General features: G+C 36.4%; 1 long non-coding RNA gene across 1 annotated transcript; it reads left to right on the forward strand.

Moving 5' to 3' along the window:
* Positions 1 to 3,767: 3,767 nt before the first annotated feature.
* On the forward strand, positions 3,768 to 24,752 carry LOC117656219 (uncharacterized). The gene is made up of 3 exons (XR_015732714.1): positions 3,768 to 3,905; positions 5,559 to 5,685; positions 24,333 to 24,752. It is a non-coding gene; the product is annotated as an uncharacterized LOC117656219 (long non-coding RNA).
* The last annotated feature ends 1,254 nt before the right edge of the window (positions 24,753 to 26,006 follow it).

Raw genomic sequence — 26,006 nt, forward strand, 5'->3', positions numbered from 1 at the left:
TTCCCAAATAATTCAAATTGTGGCCTGGGTCCTCAGTGCTGCCTCCTCCTCGCAACGGAGTAAGAGGAGAATGCAAGTTGGAGACCATCAACCACCCCAGATTGTACAGCCATGGCAGGTAAGTCTTCTCCTTTGAGGTTCCATTGATTCTCCCAAGAGATGAGCTTCTACTTCTCCGACAATCAGCTGGGAGCAAACCGGTTCGCTCCAATGAGCAGGTCAGCCCCTTCCACCCATCCATGTGCTTTACTTACCTTTATCTTCTCAGCTGATTGGTGCAGAAGAGTGGATTGCCACACCTCAGCTGCATTACTCCCTAGTGGTAACACAAAAGGTTAGTATTTCTAAACCTCCACCCGCGCAGGATGAACATGTGCGTACACGAAGCACGCAATCACAGAATTGCTCGTTAAACTGGCAGGATCCCACCACTGATTCTCCCCTTCCAATTCCTCAATATTAAATTAAACGTAGAAAGGGGTGAGATATTCCAAAGAGCAGTTGCCCAGTCTGTAGTATTTGAGAGTGAGTGTCAACCCTGAAACTGACCTGACCGAGGCCATTTTAATGCTTCAATGTTGCCACACTGGAGCTGAGGGATATGGATGGGGAAAATAGAGATAGCTGGGGTTTTATAGACAAAACAACATATTTTCTCCTGGGAACCAAGGACATTCCCACTGATGGCCGGAGGGAGGATGAGTGAAGTCACCAGGCAACCGAATGATTGGACCATGTGACTGATTGTTTGGAAAGAAGAGGAAAACTTTTACTTTTAATTAGGTGAAAATTGCGGGAACATTTAGAGTCAGTTTTCACCAACCTATGCCTATATGACAGGTCCAATAAAACTGATATTTGAGGAACCTGCTTGTCTTGTTTGCTATGGGTGTATTAATTGGAACCCTGACATTAAACCGACTCTAATTGGGTTTTTTTTTTCAAGTTGTTTATTTTTTATTTAATTATTTACAAATATATCAATGCGTGAACAGTGTGGCACCTGAGTGACTTACATTTTGGTAGAAATAAAATAATATTCATCATATTTACTATAGTTGACAAGTTTATATAGTTCTTGTAATAGTACACATATTTTGTTGAATTATAATCTTACATTATTTGTTATTCAATATTTCAATATGTTATTTTTATGCCACTCACCATATTATTCAAACATTCTTAATACTACCATCGTTCACATTCTGATTTCCCCTCTTATTATTACTTCGCCTAATTTTGCCACTATTATAATGAAAAATATTCCCTTTTATCCACATTTTAATGAAGATTTAGAGTCAGTTTTCAGCAGCCTAGGCCTAATAGATATGTCCAATAAAACTGATATTTGAGGAACCTGCTTGCCTCAGAGTCCTGTTTGCTATGGGTGTATTACTTGGAACCCTGACGGTGAGTTAGAGAGAGATGATAGAGAAAAATCTTCCAAAGTTAAACAATCTGTGCTAGTTTGGGATGCTTTTGTGATAGAAATAGATCTATGGCGACAACGTAATTTTCAAAACTAAACAAGCATCAGAATATTCCATCAATCCTCAACCCTTTATTGTGATCACAGAGTGATCTCCAAGCTAAGGAGTTCAGCTGGATTGTTTGTTCTGGATTAAGATTGAACTTTGCTGGCTAAAAGTTTCTAACATAGCAACAAGATATTAATCAAAGCATCTTCTCAGGGGAAACAAAAGGTTCATCCACACATCTCCTGAACTAATGGATATGCATCTTGATCAGGATTGATGGCAAAATTGTATTCTCCATCTTCTACCATTACAAGTTTTCCCATATCTGCAAATGGTCTTGCCTCAGATGGGGCTGTGAAGCAGCAAAACATAAAACATAGAATAATAAAAGTTTGAAGGGATCTCAGAGGTTTTCTAGTCCAACCCACTACTTGAGCAGGAGACCCTATACCAGAGATGGTTAACCTTTTTGGTGCCGAGTGCCCAAAGCGCGCATGTGCATGCATGAATGCACGTGCATGTGCCAGAGCCCCCAAAATGCAATGCGAGTGCCACATGCGACCCATTTTGGGCTTGGAAAGCCTCCTGCACCAATCTAGAAGCCAAAACAGGGCATGGGGGCACCGTTTGAGGCACCCCCGCATCCTATTTTGGGCATAGAAAGCCTCCTGCACCAACCTGCACCCCTTCATGCATGCACCCACCCACCCTGCACATGCACGGCAGACACCCAAAGACCCAAGCGGGAGGTGCACGTGTATGCACAGTGGAGCTGGGCTGGGGCGACAGCTGGCCTGTCCGCAGAGAGGACTCTGCATGCCACCTGGGGCACATGTGCCAAAGGTTTGCCATTACGGCCGTATACCATTTCAGACAAATGATTGCCCAGGTCTCTTTTTGAAAGCCTCCAGTGATGGAGCACTCACAACTTTTGAAGGCAAGCTATTCCATTGGTTGATTTCTTTCACCGTTAGGAAATATCTCCTTCGTTTTAAGTTGCTTCTCTCCTTCATTAATTCCCAACCATTATTTCTTGTCTTGCCTATTGGTGCTTTGAGAAATGTTTTGACCCTCTCATCTTTTTAGGAGCCTGTCAAATATTATAAAAGTGATATCATTTTTCCCCAGTCCTTCTTTTACTTAGACCAGACATACCAAATTCCTGTAACTGTTCTTGGTATGTTTTAGCCTCCAACCCCTAAACAATTTTTGCTCATCTCTACAGTCTTTCCAAAGTTTCAATACATTTCATATCATTTTGTTAGGTAGGGGCCCATGTTCAATTTGTCAAGATCTTTTTGGAGCTTGAGCTAGTCTTCTGGGGTGTTGGCTATTCCTGCCAGCCTAGTGTCATCTGCAAATTTGATGAGTTCCCCTTCAATTCCCTTGCCTAGATCTTTTTTGAAGATATTGAAGAGTGCTGGGCCTAAAATGGAAGCCTGGGGTACCCCATTGCTTACTTCTCTCCATGTGGATGAGGTTCCCCAGAGGATTACACGTTGAATATAATTTGTCAGCCAGTTACAAAGCCACCTGATGGTGGTGTTATCTATAACATGTTTCCAAGAATGTGAGATAAATATCATATTTTTCCGATTATAAGATACACCTGTCTATAAGACACAACTAAATTTAGAAGGGGAAAACAATAAAAAAAAGTTGTTGGCCTCTGCACACTCCATTTTTGGCCCTTTTCTAGCCCTTTTTAGGCCCATTTTGAGGCTTCTTTTTGGCCCAGTTTTGGGGCTTTTCTTGGCCCATTTCTTAGGTGTTTTCAGCCCAAAAATATCCTTGAAAACACGACAAGAAAAGCCTCAAAAACAGGTTGAAAAAAGCTCCAAAAATGGGCCAAAAAAGCCCTGAAAATGGGGTGTCCAGAGACCAAAAAACCACCGGTGGATGGCCGAGGCTTCAACAATATTCGGTCTATAAGACGCAGAAACATTTCACCCCCTTTTGGAAGACAAAAAAGTGTGTCTTATAATCCGAAAAATTCAATATTTGAAAAAGAGCTGTAAATTCCTGGAGACTGACTGAAAGAAGCATCCCATGAAATGCTGACTCAATCTGCTTCAGACTGCAGTGGTGATTTGAAGAGGTTGAATTATTCAGAGAACCTCCAATCCAGAATAATAGCAAGAAAAAAAAACATTGAATAAAGGCTCAAATTGGAATGTCTTTTTTCCTATCTTTCCGCAGCTTCATAGGTTCCTGAGAAACTTCCAACATCACAATATTTCCAGAGATGGGATTTCTTTTGATGAAAATGGAGCTCCTGTTGGTGACTTTGATATCATGCAGTGGACATCAGTTTTGAACAAATCAGATGTGGGGGTGAAAATTGGGACTGTAGAAAGACAAGCCTCCTCGGAAGTCAAGATTTCTGTCAATCAAAGTGCTGTCCAATGGCCAACTTTATTTAACAAAGTAGTTGAGGCTGCTTGGATTTTGTTCATCTTTTTATCACCATATGTGGAAATTTTTCTGCTCAGAAATAATTCTTATTGAGGCCAGTTGAGATAACTTCCAAATAAGAGAACTTAAAGCCTCATTAATTCATTAGATATCATTTTACTTTAGAGGTTTTACAATAATCTATCACACAATGGAACCTGCTGCATTGTATTGAGGGATTTGCAATCTACATTATTAAATTTGGATATGTTGCCATAATTTATAGTACATCAAATTATCTTGTTTTCAGTAAGAGAAAATCCAGAATGTCTATGGTGATTCTCAGTCATCCAGGTCACGGTTGTGCCAAAGGTGCTTTTTCAAAAGGCACCTGGACTTTGTTTTCCCTTGAAGATGTTTCACTTCTCATCCAAGAAGCTTCTTCAGTTCTGACTGAATGTTGGAGGATGGAAAGATTTGGAAATGCTGAAAAGACTGTGTTGTAAATAGGATATAGATTCAGCAATTGCAGGAAGGTTCCACACCCATTTGCACTATTCAGGTGACCCTGAGGGCACAGATAAATTCCAAGTGGCCTCAACAACTTTCAGAAAGACTGCTAACGACCAGATGACTGTAAGAAATATAAATCCTTCCATACTTCACCATTCAGTCAGAACTGAAGAAGCTTCTAGAATGAGAAGAGAAACATCTTCAAGGGAAAACAAAGAGGTGTTGTCTTTTGAAAAAGCACCTTTGGGAGAAAATCTAGAATATGAAGGGTTTAGTCCACTGAATTGCATAAGAGAAAGATATCACTAAGAATGTGGTGAAGGAAATGTGGGCAACTAAAAAAGTCATTTACATATGACAATACAATGATCAGTTGTAGGAGAAAAAGATAGGGACTCTAGAGAAATCTAGATGTTGGAGGTTTCCTGAGAAAGTAAAGATGGAGAAAAAATATATACCGTATTTTCCAGAGTATAAAACGCTCCTGAGTATAAGACACACCTTAGTTTTGGGGGAGGAAAATAAGAAAAAAAAATCTGCCTCTGCCTACCAGCATCCATCAGTATTCATCTGGCTAGCGTCCTGTCAGTGTGTGAGAGAGTTGAGGGCTTTTTGGAAACTGAAATAGTATTTGCTGTGTGAGCAACAAGGAAGGAGACAGCAAGGAGCCTGGGCGTGGTTTAAATCAATTGTTGTAAAGCTGCATGCTGTGCTAATCTCTGAAACTAAAACTGAAACTAAAACTCCTCTCCTCTGCTTGTTTTTTCCTTGCTGCTCTGTGCCTCACATTTCTGGCTACATTCGATTATAAGACACATTCAAATTTTCACCCTCTTTTGGGTGAGGGGGGGGAGTGCGTCTTATACTCTGAAAAATATGGTAAGTTATAGCATTCTTATACATGCCCTAAGGAGAAACACCTTTTGCAATGGAACTACTTTCCTTTGGAAAAAAGAATGAGGCAATGAGTCTGTTTTGGGATATACAATGTAGACTGATAGAGAAAGAGAATGACCTTTCATTTGCCCCTTGCAAGTAGAGTAATTAAAGTTCATGCCACTATTTCTTGACTGATTTTGCTCAATGTGCTCCTGAGCTTCTGGAAGCCACTTGATTTCAGTAAATCCTTGTAATTCATATATCAAACTGATTAATCTTTCTGTTTATGTTTAGATGGTGCCTTATTCAAGATGTACAGAAAGTTGCTCCCCAGGTTATGCCAAGCTTGAGAGAGAGGGAGCCCCAGTTTGCTGCTATGACTGTTCTCTGTGTATGGAAGGAACATTCTCTGGGCAAGAAGGTACAGTAGGTGGCTCCAAAAATAACCCAAAAAATTCAAGATACAATCAAGATTCTATCTTGTTTTTTGTGGGGGGGAGTATTTGATCAAGAAGTAAGAAAAACATTAAATTTCTTGAAGGCATCCACGAACTTCAAAGATTGGGCACTATCGCCAAATTTGGATGGTGATGTGAGCATTAAAATAAATAATGAAAGGTTGCTAATTTCTATTGAGTTGTTACTTTCTTGCTTTGTTTTAGGAAAGAAGTTTTGAGAACTAATCATCACATTCATCTTCAGCCTTTAAAAAGAGTGCTAACTAATGTTGTGTCATATAGATATCCATGGGAGAAATATTATATTATTCCTTGAAAATGGAGTAATTGATTTCTGATGGAGTTTTTCTGCTCCTACAGCTGCAGAAACAGATTCATGCTAACCATTTTTTTTCTCAGATGCAGCCCATTGTGAAAAGTGTCCAGTTGACCAGTATTCCAATAAGAAGCGAGATCAGTGTGTCCCCAAAAATATAAGCTTTTTATCCTATCAAGAATTGTTGGGACTCATCCTGGCTTTCTTTGCCATTGCTTTGTCCCTAACCACCGCCTTTATTCTGGGAATCTTCATGAAATACCGAGACACTCCCATAGTCAAAGCCAACAACTGTGAACTCACCTACATCCTCCTGGTTTCACTCCTGCTTTCTTTCTTGACCTCCCTTCTATTCATCGGTCGCCCCATGAAAATGACCTGTCTCCTTCGACAAACCATTTTCAGTATTGTTTTCTCAGTTGCTGTGTCTTCCTTGCTGGCCAAGACTGTCATGGTGGTGGTGGCCTTTCTGGCCACAAAGCCAGGCAGCAACATGAGGAAATGGCTGGGGAAGAGTCTGGCCAACTCTATTGTTTTATTCTGCTCTGGTATTCAAGTAGGCCTCTGTACGATGTGGCTGGGAGTCTTTCCCCCATTCCCAGATTCTGACTTTCATTCCCAACCAGAACACATCCTGCTGCAGTGCAATGAAGGCTCTGTCACCATGTTCTACTCTGCTCTTGGCTACATGGGTTTCTTGGCTGCCATCTGTTTCTTGGTGGCATTTCTGGCTCGAAATCTGCCAGGGGCTTTTAATGAAGCCAAACTGATCACCTTCAGCATGTTGGTTTTTTGTAGCGTTTGGATCTCCTTTGTTCCCACCTATCTGAGCACCAAGGGGAAATACATGGTAGCCGTGCAGATCTTCTCCATCCTGGCCTCTGGCCTGGGTTTACTGGGCTGCATCTTTATCCCCAAATGCTACATTATTATCCTGAGACCTGACATGAACACCAAAGAACATCTGATGATAAAAAATAATTAAGTCTCCTTGAGTTGGTGTTTATTTTTCTACAGTTTACATGCAGCATAAAATCACATACTTCAAAGTAATGTTTTCTGTGTTGTCGCTTATCTTTCTTCATTCCATGTGAATTTTGAATTATAATAATTGAGTAGTAAAGTTGCTAAAACAACTCAAAATATCTGAAATAATCATATCCTTCAATTGTCATAATCTGAGTTCATATTATGACATTAATAAAATTTCTGAAACCAAGCCAGTTAAACTGTGACCAGAGATGTTCTGATATGGTTTTAGATTAAATTAAAGACTATAGCTATTTTTTTAAAAAGTTTTTTTTTAATTTTTTACACAAACACACATACAAACATACAATGTATTTTTTCTGAACAGAGTATTTGGCCAGTTGACAAATTTAAACAGTTTTTAGTCGTTTCAACTAAATTACAATTTCTATACTTCCTTTTTGCCATAATATTTATTCTCTCTATTTTTTTTTAAAAAAAATATTACCCTTCATCCTAACCTCTAATCTTAACCAAGTTTCAATTTTTCCCTTCCATTCTATATTGTACTCCTCAAATTTAAGATCTCACCTAATATGATTCCTAGTATTTCCTTATATTCCTTTATTATAATTACTGATGTTTTCCATTGCCATCTATTTCAATATCCATCACCTTACTACAAATTAATTAATTATGTGGTGTTACAATCATTCATTTCTTATAAGAATAATAAACCCAATTGTTTTGTAGCATACATTTTCTTAAATAATACAATCCAAAATCTTAATAAAAGTCACTTAGTTATATAACTAATTAACTTTTCTCTTTATATGGTAATCATAAACTCAATAACTTTCCCCATATACTTCTTTGTATAAATTCCAGAAATATAGACATGAATATTCCAATTATTACAATTTCCATACAATCCAGCTTCTTAAGAAGTCAGTTAATTATGTAGCCATCTTTTCTTTTTACATGATGATAATAAACCAAACAGCTTTCGCCATATATTCCTCAAAACCACAACTTAATCGTTTCTGCTTTCACCACAATATACCATTAAAAGTACTTCAATTATTACAATTTCCCTAACTGGATTTGAAAATAATCTAGCTTTTATCCTCTAATTTATTAAAGTTATTCATATTTCTAAAAACCTATCATTATCTAAATTCCAGAAATGCAGATAAAAATGTTCCAATTGTTATTCAATTCATTTATACATTCATATGATTTTCCATTATTTCTTACTTCAATTCATATTTCAATTCTAAATATATATAGCAATTCTAAATATATATTCCTCTTTCATTTCTTTCTCCTTTTCTCCCTTTCTATTTTTATTTTTGCCTTTTTCTTTCCCCTTTTTTTTCTTTTGTGCTTTAAAATCTTGAACTCTTCTGTTTTGCCCTATATTTCGCATTATTTCCCATCTCTTTTCTCTTTTTCTTATTTTCCCACTGTTAATCCCAGTATAATTATTCTGTATTTCAAAGTCCTGGACTCTTCTATTTTGCCCTGTATTTCCTGCTGTTTTCCACCCTTTTTCTCTCTTTTTTGTCTTTCCACTGTTAATCCCAGTGTAATCATTTAAATTTTTTATATTCTTTCTATTCCACCCTTCTTTCCTTCTTTGTCTCTGTCTACCCTCTCTGTTTTTTTCTATTGTTAATCCCAATGTAATCTCTAAAAGCCTCCTTTTTATTGTTACTATCCACGTAATCATTTAATTTTCCATAGTCAATCTTCTTGTCTTTATCTTCTTCTTTATTTTCAGTCTCTGTGTCTTGCTTCTCCGTCGTTATTTCCTTGTCAGCTTGAGTTTGTTCTGTCACAATTTTTGGATCCTCAGGTTTCGATTCTCCATGTAATATTATAATTATTTCCCTTATTTCCGTTTTCCATGACGAGTATTTCATTTTTATTATTTCTCTAATTTCCTGTGCCATTTTATTCTTTCCAGGTTGGTATTGTTCCAATTTAAAAGTTTTGTTGTATTCCTTTTTTTTTTTTTGTTCAAGTCAAAGTCAAGCCACTTGCAGACAAAGAAATCCTCCCCAAAAGTTCTCATGGCTGTTATTACTAATAAAGTTTAGAGTTTTCCAAAACAGAAGTTCCAAATTGCAATGTTCTTATTTCTCCTGAAGATGTCTCTCTACAATCCACAATTCCAATCAGCAGTCTGACAAAGTATCCATTTTGTTTCAATAAGTCTTTACTAGTTTCTCTTTCTTCTTTTTAACTTTGAAGATGCCAAATCAGTTTTAGAGTCCAGTCCAAATTAAACAATACTTTCTCCCCCCCCCTTTTTTTTTTTTAGTATAGCACTTCTATTGCAGGGCTTATTTTCCTATTTCTCTTTTGTTTTTCTTAATGTTAAAAAAAAGGATCTACTTATTTTCTTTCCAATCCTTTAGCCAATTTTGGGGTTATTTCTTCTAATTTTTAAAGTTCTCCAAATAATTTTATTCAAAAGTCAATTTTCTTTTCAGGTTTTTGTCCATTTAAATTCCACTTCAAACATCCTCTTTTATTTCCCCCGCCCCCCCATGCCCATTAGCCACTATTATCATGCTGGGGGTCTTTCAAATTTAAAAATCTTTTTTTGTTATTTCGCCTATGAGTTGACTGTCACTCACCCAGCTTCTAAACTCTGTTCCAGTCACTGCTCCTACTCAATACTTGGCCTGGTTGCCCCAGATTCTTGGCAGCCACAATGGCCGCCACCCCCGCTGCCAAGTCAGAGAGAGTTTCCTCTGACCTTCGAGTAACTTGCCTGTTCTTCTTGGTCTTCTGAGGTGCCTCTCCTGTATATATTTGGTTGATCTCTTCTGGCTCCATAATGTAAGATCCTTGTTAGATAAATGAGATAGATAGATAGATAGATAGATAGATAGATAGATAGATAGATAGATAGATAGATAGATAGATAGATAGATAGATAGATGATAGATAGGGAGGGGGGTGAGTGAGAAAGAGAGAGAGAGAGAGAGAGAGAGAGAGAGAGAGATGGATGGGGGATATCAAGAAAGAGAAAAACAGAGAGATAGATAACATTCTGTATATTAAGAATAGATAAAATATCAACATGAACGTTGGAGCAACTTTACTTTTTTTCTCTGTCCCTTTGAATAAATCAATGAGACAAATTATTATTTTTGACAGCCTTCAATCAAAAGAAAAATATGTACAACTCTGAATGATTTGGGGGTGGGAATCATGTAGACATGATGTGACAAGGAAGATGTGCTTATGAGTATTAAAATTGATTCCTGTTTTTTATCCATGTCCATAAAGTGGCCAGGGGGGCTTTTTATCAGGTTCGCCTAATATGCCAGTTGTGCCCCTTTCTGGACCAGGACTCCCTACGCACGGTCACTCAAGCACTCGTCACCTCTCATCTGGACTATTGTAACGTTCTCTACATGGGGCTCCCCTTGGGGTACACCCAGAGGCTCCAACTGGTACAGAATGTGGCCGCGCGGGGGATTATGGGAGCGACGGGGCGCTCCCATGTGACTCCTCTCCTGCACGAGCTGCATTGGCTTCCGGTGGACTTCCGGGTGCGCTTCAAGGTGTTGGTGATCACCTTTAAAGCGCTCCATGGCTTAGGGCCGGGGTACTTACGGGACCGCCTTCTGCCATCAATAGCCTCCCACCAGCCAGTTCGCTCCCACAGAGAGGGCCTCCTCAGGGTGCCGTCGGCCAGACAATGCCGGCTGGCGACCCCCAGGAAGAGAGCCTTCTCTGTGATGGCACCTACCTTTGGAACAATCTACCCCCAGAGATATGAGTCATCTCCGACCTCCGGACTTTTCGTCGGGCCCTAAAAACTTATTTTTTTCAGTTAGCCGGTCTGTCTTGATTTTATGGTTGGTTTTAAAATTTGATACGGAATTTAAATTGACAAGTTTTAAATTACGGGCCAAATTTATTTAATTATTTTAAATCTATTTTTAACTGTAACTTTATGTATAAATGTTTTTATTTTGGCTGTTCACCGCCCTGAATCCAAAAGGAGAAGGGCGGTATAGAAGTTTGAATAATAAATAAATAAATAAATAAATAAATAAATAAATAAATAAATAAATAAATAAATAAATAAATAAATAAATATCAATATCCATTTCCATTTCCATTTCCATTTCCATATACTGTATATACAGTGTCCGTTTGTCTCTCTGTGTGTCCTGCCAACCTAGCAATTCAAAAGCATATAAATGCAAGTAGATAAATAGGTACCACTTCAGTGGGAAAGTAACAATGTTCCATGCATCTTCAGTGCATAGTCTTGCCAGCCACATGACCATGGAAGCATCTTCAAATAAAGGCTCTTCATTTGAGAGTTTACATTGCCCGCAACAATCTGAGTCCACATTTTACTGACCTCGGAGGGATGGAAGGCTGAGTCAACCTTTAGCTTGCAGTCCTGCACTTAACCACTGCATCACCATGGCTCATCATCAACAATAATAATAGGTGGTTCAATATGTCATGATCTGGAGTTAACTCATTCTGGAGTATCAAACCTTCATTGAAGAAGATGGCCTCATCCACACCAGACAAAATAAGAAGGAATTATAATGGCCCACTGCCTAGTTCAAAAGTGTTGAACTGTTTTTCCACATTTTAATCTTTACAATCTCAAGAATAAGTTTGGAGACTAAAAAACAATCAAATTTCCCTGAATTGTTCCTTTCTCAACTCTCAAATTAGGATTATTCTCCTGAGTCAAAGAAAACTCTTTTCTCCAATGGCACACTTTTATGGCCAAGTCTCGTTCCCAATTCCCCTTCTAATTATTCAAATCATGATTATTTAATCTCCTTTGAACAAGATTTATGGGATTTCCACCACCACAATTAGTTGCTAATCTATGTGACAACAAATGAGATAGACAGCATGTGATAATCTGATTTGTAACAGCCTCCTGTGATGAGATCAGAGTTTCGGGTAAAGCTGGGCAAATACTCTAGCAGTCTGAAATTGCAGATAACTCTTCCAAATCTGGGGGCAAACTGGACCTTCTTCACTGTAGTTGTGGTCTTTTTGTGATCTCTGAGATTTAGCTCTGTTCCGAAGAAAGAACTCTAGGAAGGATCTCCTGCAGTATACTGTATGTCAAATGTTGCTGCTGCTGCATATACAGCTTTTTCTGCTTCAGTTTCTGTCTCAAATTCCCTGTGCCAGTACGCTGATGAAATGTCCATTTAAGGTGATCATAGAAGAAAAGGAGTGGTTCCATTACTACAAGCCTGGAGACTACTGGATTACGGGAATAATGTCTGGAATTTTAGCTCGATTACACCCACTTTCATTCTCCGAGCCTCCAACCCACCAACTGAAAAGGTAATTGGAAGCGCATCCAAGGATTCTGATGATTGATTTTATTACTTGCTCCAATGCCTTTTGTGTGTGTGTGTGTGTGTGTGTGTGTGTGTGTGTGTGTGTATTTCTCTTTAGCCAGGTTCTTCCTACGTAAACCAAGATTTTTATGCAGCCCTAGTTCAGTGAAATCACAATCCACTAGTTTCTAGGCTTTTTTCAGACAGACAGCAAGCACCCTGCTGCCCATTGGGAGACTAAGGAGACTAAGATAAGTCTGAAATAGATCTATCTTAGATCTATCCCAAAAAGCAGCACAGAGTTTGCTGTCTGTCAGCAAGAAACAAAAAGCCCAGAAACTTGTGAATGAGATTTCACAGAACCAGGGCTGCATAACATTATAGTTTACGTAGGTAAAACCTGGCTAGAAAGAATATGCATATGCTATATATATATATATATATATAGTGTTTTTCTATACACACACACACTCATATATATAATTTTTTAAATTTTCTTTTAATACAAACATTCCCTCTTTCAGTAAACAGTGTGTCATCTGAGTACATATTTTTGTGTCATGACAATTAAAATTTACCACCATATTCATTATTTGGATCTATTCTTATATTACTACTAATATTTAACATAACTACTATTATAACATTTCTCTTCTTACTTTATTTGCCTTTATAATACATTGCTTTCATATTTATTCTCCAACCTTTGATAGAATAACTCCCATATATTATAATAATCAGATTCTTCCTTTCCTTTGATTGCAATTTTTAATCTATTCAATTCTGCTCATTCTAATATTTTCTTAATCATACTTTCATCCGTAGGGATCTCTTCACTTTTCCAATTTTGTGCAAATACAATTCTAGCTGCAGTTATTACATGAATAATCAAGTATCCATTTTCTTTTTTTATATATATAAAAAAAAATATTTTTCAAAAACAAAACAGAACATAAAAAAACATTATCATTCCATACAATCAAAGACAGTGTTTCAGTTGGTGGCATTTTTGTGCTCCTCCTCTCTTCAATTTATCACTAAACATGCTAGTTTATTTCCAAAGATTTCAACATCCATTTATATCATAATTATTTCCAATTCTTAATCTCTATCCGTTGGTAAAATAAATCCCATATCAAATAATATTGTCTATCTTCCTGCTCTCTTATTTCAAATATCAATTTACTCATCTCAGCACATTCCATCATTTTCTTAATAATTTCTTCATCATTAGGTAACTTTTCTCCTTTCCAATTTTTAGCAAATACAATTCTGGCTGCTGTCAAAAGATTCACAATTAAGAATTGCAGTTCTTTATTATACGTCTCCGGTATAATCCCTAATAAAAATATTTCTGGTTTAAAGTCAATATGTCTCTTTATCATTTTTTCCAACCACGTGTGTATCTTAGTCTAATATCTCCTTGCTTCTACGCATGTCCACCACATGTGGTAATAGCATCCTGGGGTCTGATGACATTTCCAACATTTCTCCGATTTATTCTGGAACATTCTGGCTATTCTCGACGGGGATAGATGCCACCTGTAAAACATCTTATACAAATTCTCCTTATATGCTGTAGACATTGTCATTTTATAGTTATGTGACCACAATTTTTGCCATTTCTCTAAATCAATACCATAACCAAAATTCTTCCCCCATGCTATCATTGATTCTTTAACTTGTTCTTCTTCCAGTTTAACCTCTAGCAAATAACCATATAGCTTTTTAATTACATGATCATTAGAACCCATCAAAATCTTATCTAAATTAGTCAATACATTATAGAAACCTTCTTGTTTAAAATCTTCTCAATATCTAGAGAGTATTTGCATATATGAAAACCAATCCATCTTATACCCCTGATCTTCTATATCTTGCTTTAATTTAAGTTCACCCTTTTCATCAAATAATTCCTTATATCTTATAATTTGTTTCCCTTTAAACGTCACTGGATACAAAAATGCTTCAATTGTGGATACCCAGACTGGTATCTTCAAGTAGTGATCTTTTTTTTTTTTTTGTCTTCTCCCAATTCAACCATAAAGCTTCACATATTTTATGTCTTCTAAAATACCCCTGTATTTTAGTTCCTTTATACCACAAAAAATCATGCCATCCCAACAACAAATCATGTCCCTCCAAATTTAACAATCTGGTATTTCTTAATGATATCCATTCTTTAATCAACATTAAACTAGCTGCTTGATAATAAAGTTCAAAGTTAGGTAAACCAAAACCACCCCTCATTTTAGCATCTTGTAACAACTTCATTTTTATTCTTGCCTTTTCCCCCTGCCAAATATATTTCAATATCATTTTATTCAAATCTATAAAAAATTCCTTATCCAACTTTATCAGAAACGTTTGGAATAAATATAAAATTCTAGGCAAAATATTCATCTTAATAGTTGCAATTCTCCCAATTAAAGATAGTTGCAAATTTCCCCATTTTTCCAAATCTTGTCCTATCTGTCGCTTAACTTTATTGTAATATTTTCCTTGAGAGAACTACATCTTGCTGTCAATTGTATTCCCAAATATTTTACCTTATTCGTAATCTGCATATTTGAAATCTCCATCATTTTTTCTTTTTGCTTTTTCAACATATTTTTAGTCATTATCTTTGTCTTTTCTTTATTGATTTTTAGACCAACCACTTCTCCGAATTCTCCAATGTTTTCTAACAATTTATTTATTGATGTTAATAATAAAAAACCAGGTCATCTGCAAAGACTTGCAACTTATATTCTTCTTTCCGAATTTTCATACCTTTTATCTCCTTTTCTTCTCTGATATTTCTGTTTAAAACTTCCAATGTCAATATAAACAACAATGGGGACAATGGACATCCTTATCTAGTGCCTTTTTCTATTTCAATATATTCAGACAATTCTCCATTTATCATTACCTTGGCCTTTTGTTTTGAGTATATAGCTTCAATTTCCTGAAGAAATTTGTTTCCAAAACCCATCTCTTCCATTTGTAACATCATAAATCGCCAATTAACATTGTCAAAGGCTTTTTGTGCATCTAAAAATATCAAAGCAATCTCCTTTTCAGGATGCGCTTCATAATATTCTAAAGTGTCCAAGATTATTCTTATATTGTCTCAAATTTGTCTTTTGGGTAAGAATCCATTTTGGTCGGAGTGTATAAAATTATTCAAATATCTCTTAAGTCCTTCTGCCAATATCATAGCAAAGATTTTATAATCTGCGTTTAGCAGGGATATAGGCCTATAGTTTTTGATTTGTTGTGGGTCTGTCTCTTCTTTATGAATCAAAGTAATATATGCCTCAGTCCATGTTTTGGGTATTTATTTTTTTATCATTACTTCATTCATAATCTCCAGCATTGGAATCGATAGTGATTCTTGTAAAGTCCTATAATATTCGGCTGGCAGTCCATCTGGACCTGGTGCCTTTCCATTCTTCTGTTTCTTAATTGCCTCAGTTAGTTCCATCATTGTTATATTTCCATCCAATAACTCCTCAACCTCTTTGGGGATTTGTGGTAGTTTAGCTTTTTGTAGATACCTTGCCACTTTATCTTCTTCTATCACATCTTTCTTATACAATTGTGTATAATATTCCTGTATGATTTTCCCCATCTCTTTATTTCCAAATCTATTTTGTCCTTGATGACCAATTAATTGTGTTATTTTCCTTGATTCTTTCTTTTTTCAATTTATATGCTAACCATCTGCCAGGTTTATTTGCATTTTCAAAATAGTTCTGTTTAGCAGTTCTTATTTTTTGTGCTAATTCTTCCTTCTCCAGTAGATCCATTTTATGCTTTATAGTATCCATTTTAATTTTTACATCTTTCTTATATGGATCTTTCTGGAGTTCTTTTTCAAGTCTTTTATGATCATCTCTCAATACTTTAAGGGTTTGTCTTTTCTTCCCATTTCTTTTCCGTGTATAATCAATAATTAATCCTCTGGCAAAGGCTTTCATTGTATCCCAACGGTTTGGTATTGATGTTTCTTTCTTATTCTCCTTGAAAAAAAAGTCCAATTCTCAATACATTTTCTGTGCAAAGTCTTTCTCTTTTAATATTGTATTGTTCAATGTCCATCTAGATCTGCCTTTTCGCCCTTTCCAAATAACAATCACTGGGTTATGATCCGCCCATGTGTTAGTATCTATATTCACTTGTTCAATATTTAAAGTCAATTCCATTGTTGTCTATATCACATACAATCTGGACCAAGATAAATGTCTATCAGAGTAGAAAGTATATTGTCTATTTTTCCCATTTCTCTCCCTCCAAATGTCTTTCAGGTTTATTTCCTCTATCATTTTGAAGAAAGTCCTCAGCAATATCTTTCTACTATGTCTTGTTGTTCTACTTGTTTTATAATCCAGTTTTTCATCTACAATTCCATTAAAATCCCCTATCATGCAAACATTTTCATACTCCATTTCAATTATCTTATTATGTAATTTTGTGTAAAAATCTCTCTGATTATTGTTGGGGCCGTATATTGCTACTAAGAGCAATTTTGTATTGTTATCAATTAATTCCACCATCAAAATTCTGCCTTCTGTGTCAGCATACTTCTGCTTAGCCATTAATGTATTTCTGATATACAGATCAACTCCTCTTTTTTTACTTTGCGCCAATGATAAAAAAGCTTTGCCAAGTTTTGGTTGGCAATCAGTAATTGTTCATATTGTTTTTTAATATGTACTTCCTTTAAGCAAATTATATCAAATTTTAGTTTTTCTAATTTGTGAAAAACTGTTCTTCTTTTATTGGCTGAATTAAGTCCATTTATATTTATTGAAATTAATTTCCTTTCTTCCATATTCATACCATTTTCTTTACTATAAGCTTCTGGTAGAATCCCCAACAGGAATAGTCTAGGTTTTAAATTGATATGTTGCTGCGTCATCTTCTCCAACCACATACCTCCAATGTCTTTTCTAGGAATGATTTCCTTTCCCCTATTCCTCACCTTGAGAAAGGCAAGTCATTATTGTTCATCCCAATTGCTTTAGAGGAAAGGCTCCTGGGGAACCTGATGATGTTGTAAAACCTGAGTTTTAGCATTTAGCATTCTTGAGGACTGGGAAGATACGGATCTTGTATAGTTCTTCTGTGTAATTTTACCACCTCTTCTTAATCTCTTCTGCCTCTGTTAGTTCCCTGCCATTTTGCTCCTTTATCATGCCCATCTTTGCATGAAACGTTTCCTTCATATCTCCAATATTCTTGAAGAGATCTCTGGTCTTTTCTTCTATTTCTTTGCACTGTTCATTTAAGAAGGTATTCTTATCTCTTCTAGCTATTCTCTGGAATTCTGCATTTAGTTTGGTGTATCTTTCTCTTTCTCCCTTGCCTTTTGCTTCCTTTCTTTCCTCAGCTATTTGCAAAGCTTCCTCTGACAGCCATTTTGCTTTCTTGAATTACTTTTTGGTTTGGGACTGTTTTAGTTGCTACCCCTTGTGCAATGTTGCGAACCTCCGTCTGTAGTTCATCAGGCACTCTATCTATCAGATCTATAATTTTCCTCATTTTTTCCTCCCAAGTCATAATGTGGACAAAATGATAGGCAGAATCATTTCTGGTGATTTTGATAGGATTCCTTTGATCTTGACATAACAAATTCAAATCAACTGAATAATTGAACTGAAATGTCAACTCGCAAAGCATCCCTGGCCTGCTCTCGAGTTGCCAAAGGCAAGGGGGATGGGAAACTGACAAAACAGCATGACAGCCAAAGACAGATGCACATTCCAGACTTATCTCTCTCTTGGCTGTATCCCAGGATTATCACAGCAGCCGGAGAGGAGTGATCTCTACAACCTGCGAATGTGGCTCCGTTGGCGAATGTGATTGATGACACACCCTGTGGGGAGGGAGGAAACAGGGTCATAATTGGGGAATAAATTATGTGGGTTCCAATTTGGCTTCACTTGGGAACATGCCAACATGAAGCTCCTAATAAATAACTGGATTTCTTTTGAAGCTTGGCTCAAGGCTCATGATTTAATTAGGGCATCAGTCAGATCCCTGACATGTGAATAATGAGAAGTTGATTATCTTTTTGGCATTGCACTATATAGATATAAAGCTAAATATGATATGCTTTCATGAAAATCCAAACTGAAGATTTATTTATTTCTTTATTGGAATTTGTTATAGAAAAATGAGAACAAGAATAAGAGAATAAAAATACAATGACAGGGATGATAGCAGTGGCAAAATTTAATTTTTTTTTACTATCAGTCTGTGGGCGTTGCTTGGTGGGCATTGGCTGGTGGGTGTGGCAGGGGAATGATGCTGCAAAATCTCCATTCCCACCCCACTCAAGGGGAAGGATACTGCAAAATGCCCATTCCCACTCAACTTTGGGGCCAGCCAGAGGTGGTAATTGCCAGTTTTCCAAACTACTCAGAATTTCCACTACCAGTTCTCCAGAACTTGTCAAAACCTGCTGAATTCCCCCTGGATGATAGGCACATTAGTGTACTTACACATGCTTCCTCTACTGACCATTTAAATATGAAGTAAGACCCACAATTTCTGACTGAAACTGTGATAATTTGTAGCTGAGACAACTGGATCAGGTAGAGCATTCCAGATTTTGACAAGTCTATTAGAGAAATTTTTTAGCAATGCTGTTACAGTGAGCTTTGGAGCATAAATCATCAGAGATAAATACACCTAGGTCCTTAATAAGTTGAAGATCATCTGCTAGATCAATGCCACCTAGTTTATACTTGACATTCTGATTACGTTTACCAATATGTAAGACAAAGCATTTATGAATCGAAATTTGAAGTTGCCAAATAGATAACCATTCAGACATATAGTCGAGATCACTTTGCAAAACAACAGAATTATCTGTAGAATTGAATAATTTTATGTCATCGGCAAAAAGAACACAATTTCTTTTAAGTTGATCACATAAACGTTGATATAGAGCAAAAAAAAAAAGATGATGAAATGACTTATGTTGCAGTGAGGACACCTTCTACAACATTCTACCCTTCTTATTGGCTGTCCATGAAGTCAACCAGAATTCAAGGCTCTTACCCAACATCACACTGGGCTACAACATCTATGAGAATTTTTTCAGTGCAAGAATGACATATGAGGCCATGCTGGATGTACTGTCTACAGGACAGGAGAACATCCCAAACTACAGATGTGGAAGACAAAAGAACCTGTTGGCGATTCTTGAAGAGATGGATTCTGAACTCTTTGATCATATTTCCAATGTCTTGAGCATCTATAAATTTCCACAGGTATAAAGCCAAATGAAATTAATTCTGTGTTGTAAAATGTTCAGATTTGCCTAGAAGTTAGCAGTTGTATATATTTCTCCAAATAAATTGAAAGTCAGAGAGTAAATATTAGAAGAGCTGAAAGAATTTTTAATTCACAAAGTATGTGTGTGTGTGTGTATATACATTGTGTGTGTGTGTGTGTGTGTGTGTGTGTGTGTGTGTGTCTATATACATACAGTATTGGGCTAGTGCTGGTTCAGCCTGGTTCTAGCAAACCGGTAGTTCCGGCGGTCAGTTTTCCCTGTCCACCCACCCCCATCCTATCCTGTCCTATATTTCTGCGTTTTTCACCTCAACTGATTTGCGTGGCATGGTGGATTTCCATGCTTCACCTGTTTCACTTACTGGGGCTGCCCTAGAAGATAAACTATGGAGCTTGAAATTGGTGTATTTTGAATTCTACGCACAAAGCACGTGCTCACAGAAACACATACACATATGTGGTTGAACTAGAAGAGTTTCCAGCTCTATTCTGATTGACTAATTGACTGAGCGGATGGGTAACCCACAGGGTTCTGATGTGGACAGAAGCATTTGCTCTATGAGGACCACCAATGAACATCACCCACAGATAATTCAGAGCTCCCTGGTTTCAAAGGGAGGATGCAAGACAACAGGACAGAACATCAAGGGAACTAGCAAAATTCATGCAGTTATCATTTAAAACGTCTCTCAGCAGTGTGGAAAGGTCCTTAGATTTACCATCTGAATTTTATCATTAAAACTGGCACAAACTACTGTTGGAAGAAATATCCTTCTGGGTTCAACTCCAAGTGGGGAAAAAGACACTGGATTCATGAAAGTTGCTTGGAAAGATGGTTTTAATGGTGGACAGGATCACATGGATGAAGAAAAAAGGGAAGAGATACTGAGAGTGCCTGAGTTTTATGCCCTCTCTGGGCTTTTGAATTCGAGCTTGTATTCTTTTTTTTTTGTTGTTGTTGAAAAAAATTTTTTTTTAAACATAACAAAACATAAAAACAACCATCATTCAATACAATCACAGAAAGTGTGTCGATCAGTTAAGATTCTTTTGTGCTTAGTCCCAAATCCAAGATTACAAATCATTTAATTTCTCTTTTTTGACAATTTTCTTCATACCTTTTGTCATTACCTTAATTTCATATTTCATACTTCATGCTTTATTATCTAGCCATTGATAAAACAAATCCCATATTAAATAGTATTGTTTGTCTTCCTGTTCTCTAATTTCAAATGTCAGTTTACTCATTTCAGCACATTCCATAATTTTCTTAAAAACTTCATCATCAGTAAGTATTTTCTCTTTTTTCCAATTTTTAGCAAATACAATTCTAGCCGCTGTTAAAACATTCACAATTAAATATCTCAATTCTTTATTATAAATTTTTGGTAAAATCCCTAATAAAAATATCTCTGGTTTAAAGTCAATGTGTTTCTTTGTCATTTTTTCTAACCATGTGTGGATTTTAGTCCAATATCTTTTAGCTTCTGCACATGTCCACCACATATGGTAATATGATCCTGGAGTCTGATGACATTTCCAACATTTCTCCGATTTATTCTTGAACATTCTGGCTATTCTCGCCGGGGGTAGATGCCACTTGTAAAACATCTTATACAAATTCTCCTTATATGCTGTAGACATTGTCATGTTACAATTTTGCAACCACAATTTTTGCCATTTCTCTAAATCTATCCCATGACCAAAGTTTTTCCCCCATGCTATCATTGTTTCTTTGACTTGTTCTTCTTCCAGTTTTACCTCTGATAAATAACCATATAATTTTTTAATTACATAGTCAACAGAACCCATTAAGATCTTATCTAAATTAGTCATAACATCATAAAAACCTTCTTGTTTAAAATCTTCTTCATATCTAGAATGTATTTGCAAATAAGAAAACCAATCCATCTTAAAACCTTGTTCTTCCAATTCTTGCTTCGATTTAAGTTCACCCTTTTCATCCATTAATTCACTATATCTAACAATTTGTTCCCTTCTAAATATTACTGAATATGAAAATGCTTCAATCATTGATAACCAGACTGGAATTTTCAAATAGTGTTGTTTTTTAATCTTCTCCCAGTTTAATAATAAAGCCTCACGTATATGATGTCTTCTAAAATACCCCTGTACTTTTGTTCCTTTATACCATAAAAAAGCATGCCACCCCATTAACAAATCATGACCTTCTAAATTCAATAATCTAGTATTTCTTAATGTTATCCATTCTTTGATCCACATCAAACTTGTCGCTTGAAAAAAAGTTCCCAATTAGGTAAACCAAACCCCCCTCTCATTCTAGCATCTTGTAATAACTTTAATTTTATCCTCGCAATGTTAAATGTATTTTAACACCATTTTATTCAATTCTTCAAAAAAGTTTTTCCCCAATCTAATTGGAATTGTCAGGAACAAATATAAAATTCTTGGCAAAATATTCATCTTAATAGTTGATATCCTTCCAATCAATGAAAGCTATAAGTTTTCCCATTTTGCCAAATCTGTCCCTATCTGTTTAAGTTTATTATAATTATTTTCTTTAAGTGTACTACATCTTGCTGTCAAATATATCCCCAAATATTTGACTTTATTTGTGACTTGCATCTTTGATATATCCGCCAATTCTTCTTTTTGCTTTATCAACATATTTTTAGTCAAAATCTTTGTTTTATCTTTGTTGATTTTCAAGTCAGCTACTTTCCCAAATTCTCCAATTTTGTCTATCAGTGTAATTATTGATGTTAATGGATCTTCAAGAATAAAGACCAGGTTATCTGCAAATGCTTGCAATTTGTATTCTTCTTTTCAAATTTTCATTCCTTTTATGTCTTGTTCTTCTCTGATACTTCTATTTAGCACTTCTAGTGTTAATATAAACAACAGAGGGAACAATGGACAACCTTGTCTGGTACCTTTTTTTATCTCGATAGAGTCTGTCAATTCTCCATTTATCATTACTTTTGCCGTTTGTTTATGATATATTACTTCAATTGATTGGGTAAATTTTTTACCAAAGCCCATCTGCTCCATTTGCATCTAAGAATATCAGAGCCATTTGCTTTGCAGGATGGGCTTCATAGTATTCCAAAGTGTCCAGAATTATTCTCATGTTATCTCTAATTTGTCTTTTTGGCAGAAACTCATTTTGATCTGAATGTATAAAATCATTTAAATATCTTTTATTTAAAGTATTGTAGCAAAAATTTATTGCCAGTATTGTAGCAAAAATTTTTATAATCTGAATTTAGTAGGGATATAGGTCTATAGTTTTTGATTTGTTGTGGGCCAGTGTCATCCTTGGGAATCAATGTAATATATGCCTCTGACCATGACTTGGGTATTTCCTTCTTTGTCATCACTTCATTCATAACTTCTAAAAGTGGGAGACTCAAGGAATCTGCAATGTCCTATAATATTCCACTGGCAATCCATCTGGCCCTGGTGCCTTCCCATTCATTTGTTTTTTAATTGCTTCAGTTAGTTCCATCATCATTATGTTTCCCTTTAGCATCTCCTCAATATCTTCAGGTATCCTAGGTAAATTTGCATTTTGAAGATATTGTCTCACATATTCCTCCTCTATCTTTTCTTTCTCATATAATTGTCTGTAATAGTCCTGTATATTTTTTTTCTTCTCTTTATTTCCAAATTTACTTTGTCCTTGGTCATCAATTAGTTGTATTATTTTTCTTGATTCTCTCTCTTTTTTCAATTTAGATGCTAACCATCTTCCTGGTTTATTTGCATTCTCAAAATAATTCTGCTTAGTACTTCTGATTTTTGGGGCTAGTTTTTCTTTCTCCAGTAACTCCATTTTATGTTTAATTGTATCCTTTTTTATTTTGACATCTTTTTTATGTGGACATTTCTGGAAGTCTTTTTCAAATCTCTTATAATCTTCTTCCAATACTTTATATGTTTGTCTTTTCTTAATATTTCTCTTCCTTGTATAGTCTATTATCAAACCTCTGGCATAGGCCTTCAGCTTGTATTCTGATTTGTTATCAGGTTCCCATGGGGCCATGCAGGGGCAACTCTGTAGGCTGTGTTTTGAGTCCAGGTTTGGTTGAGCCCTGGTGGATGGTAATGTAATGAAAGGGCTTAGGGATTTCTATTATGGCTGTGCCTGAAGCAGGTAGATCTTTGTTATGTAGAATAGACTGGCTCAGGCCTTAATGGCCCATTGACAAAGGGGGTGGGGGCTGAGTTTTTGCCTCCCTTTTAGGGGAAATATTCTGCCCTCATAATATTTCCTAAAATATCTAAATGGGATGTGGTGGTTCAGTGGCTAAGATGCTGAGTTTTCGATCAAAAGGTCGGCAGTTCTGCAGTTCAAATCCCTAGTGCTGCATAATACGGTGACTTGTCCCAGCTTCTCCCAACCTAGCAGTCCAAAACCATGTAAAAATGCAAGTAGAAAAATAGGGACCAACTTTGGTGGGAAGGTAACAGTGTTCCGTGTGCCATTGGCATTTAGTCATGCTGGCCACATGACCATGGAGACGTCTTCAGACAGTGCTGGCTCTTCGGCTTTGAAACGGAGATGAGTACCGCCCCCTAAAGTTGGGAACGACTAGCACATATGTGTGAGGGTAAACTATATTGTTACCTAAATTATCTCATTTTCCTAGGAGGGGGTGGGTGCTAACTTCCTACACTACCAATACCTTCTCTTTTATCTTAGATCAACTATAGTGTCATCAACCAGGTGGCTGAGAAAAATCATCATTTTCCTTTTTCATATCGGATGACCCCAAACCAAGAACCTCCTTACTCAGCTATTGTCCAGCTGCTCCTGCAGTTCCAATGGACGTGGATTGGCCTCCTTTCTCAGGACAATGAAAAAGGAGAAAAATTCAAAAGACGCTTGGAAGTTCTTGCTCTAAAAAATGGGATTTGCATTGTCCTCTCAGGATCTGTCCCAGAAGCAAATATGAAGACAAGTGCTGGAGAAACTCACATGCAAGAAAAATGGAAAATGTTCTTTTCTCTTATCAAGAGTCAAATAAAAATTATAGTATGCCAACTGGATTTTCAGGCCTTGGGAATGTTATTAGCAATAATACAAAGGATTGATACATCCATTGTGGGAAGGGTGTGGATTGCAACAACTTTGACAGCTTTAGGTGTAGATATTTTTGATACCTTGCTTGATCTCCAAAATAAATATGCTTTGTTTTCCTTCCTCATCCAGACAAAGAGAAGGACTCAGTATTATGACTTTAATTCTCATGCATCTATGGTCACATTGTATAGAAAGGAAGCGTTCCAATGTTCTTATTCAAGTCCTGTGTTATCTAAGAAAGTTTGGAAAAAATGCAGAGAAAAAGAGAATTGGGAATTCCCATCCCATGATGTGATTGCAAGAATCCTGTCTCAGGATTCTTCCAGTATTTCCCAGATAATTCAAATTGTGGCCTGGGTCCTCAGTGCTGCCTCTTCCTCCCAACGGAGTAAGAAGAGAATGCAAGTTGGAGACCATCAACCACCCCAGATTATACAGCCATGGCAGGTAAGTCTTCTCCTTTGAGGTTCCATTGATTCTCCCCTTCCAATTCCTCAATATTAAGTTAGATGTAGAAAGAGGTGAGATATTTCAAAGAGCAATTTGTCCAGTTTGTGGCATTTGAGACTCTGTGTCAGTTTCAGAGTATCAACCATGAAACTGACCTGACCGAGGCCATTCTGATGCTTCAGTGTTGCCACACTGGACCTGAGGGATAGAGAGGGAGGGGAGGAATAGAGATAGCTGGAGTTTTTTAGCCAAAACAAAATATTTTCTCCTGGGAACCAAGGATGTTCCCACTGATGGCTGGAGGGAGTATAAGTGAAGTCACCAGGCAACCGGATGACACCTTCATTGACCATGTGACTGATTGTTTGGAAAGAGGAGGAAAACTTTTACTTTTAATTAGGTGAAAACTGTGGGAATATTTAGAGTCAGTTTTCACCAGCCTATGCTTCTATGATATGTCCAATAAAACTGATATTTGAGGAAGCTGCTTGCCTCGGAGTCTTGTTTGCCACAGATAGATTATTCAGAACACTGACATTAAACTGTTTCTAAACGAGTTTTTTCTTTTTTTCAAGTTTTTTTTAAAAATTTTTTACAAACATATCAATGCGTGAACATTGTGGCACCTGAGTGACTTACATTTTGGTACAAATAAAATAATATTCATCATTTACTACAGTTGACAAGCTTATATAGTTCTGTAAAAGTACTCATATTTTGTTGAATTATAATCTTACATTATTAGTTATTCCATATTTCAATATGTTATTTTTATGCCAATCACCATATTCTAAGAGTCATTCCTTTTACTACAAATAAAATATTAATAATCATATTTGTTAC

The sequence above is a fragment of the Pantherophis guttatus genome, chromosome 2 (genome assembly GCF_059756535.1).
Source record: "Pantherophis guttatus breed Tessera chromosome 2, ASM5975653v1, whole genome shotgun sequence".
Classification (NCBI taxonomy): Eukaryota; Metazoa; Chordata; class Lepidosauria; order Squamata; family Colubridae; genus Pantherophis; species Pantherophis guttatus.